We start from the raw sequence: 683 nt of genomic DNA, 5'->3' as shown, positions 1-683 counted from the left end.
CTTTTGTGTCTGGAATTTCTAGTTTGGTTTCCCCATTATGGAAATAAAGCGTTGGGGCTGTTGTCCCGTCAGAAATTCACTTGGCCTGCCAGATTTAAACTGTCCTAAGACTTGCTTGACTTCACAACAGGTGTAAATGAAGAATTAAAAACGGCACTGTTGGGGCCAGGGAGATGGCTCAGTAGAATAAGCACTTGCTTGGTTTGCTTGGCAAGCACAAGAGTCTGAGTTCAATCCCTGGTTCTGGAAAAAAAAAAAAAAAAAAAAGCACTGTTCTTGCTCTTTTCAATAGCATATAAACTAAAATTGGAACAATACAGAGAAAATTAGCATGGCCTCTGCACAAGGGTGACATGCAAATTCATGAAGCATTCAATATTTTTTATACTCACCAACAGATGATTGGAGGGGCTGGGGAGATGGCTCAGTAGAATAAGGGCTTCCTTGGCAAGCGCAAGGGTCTGAGTTCAATCCCCGGTTCCACCAAAACGACAACAACAAAACCAAAAAACAAAAACAGATGATTAGATAAAGAACACACACACACACACACACACACACACACACACACACGAATACTCTGCTACAAAAATGACAGATCTGAGGCATTTGTTGGAAAATATAATGTTGAATGAAATAAACCAGGCACACAGGCTTAAATAGAATAAGCGCTTGCCTGGCAA

At 40.8% G+C, this 683-nt stretch overlaps 1 non-coding gene across 1 annotated transcript; it reads left to right on the top strand.

Annotated features, from left to right (window-relative positions):
- The first annotated feature begins 276 nt into the window (after positions 1 to 276).
- LOC111813862 lies at positions 277 to 383 on the top strand. Its single transcript, XR_002818998.1, has one exon. It is a non-coding gene; the product is annotated as a U6 spliceosomal RNA (small nuclear RNA).
- Positions 384 to 683: the final 300 nt, after the last annotated feature.

The sequence above is a fragment of the Octodon degus genome, unplaced genomic scaffold, assembly GCF_000260255.1.
Source record: "Octodon degus isolate 3935 unplaced genomic scaffold, OctDeg1.0 scaffold00232, whole genome shotgun sequence".
Lineage (NCBI taxonomy): Eukaryota > Metazoa > Chordata > Mammalia > Rodentia > Octodontidae > Octodon > Octodon degus.
This window is presented reverse-complemented; position numbering and strand designations above follow the sequence as displayed.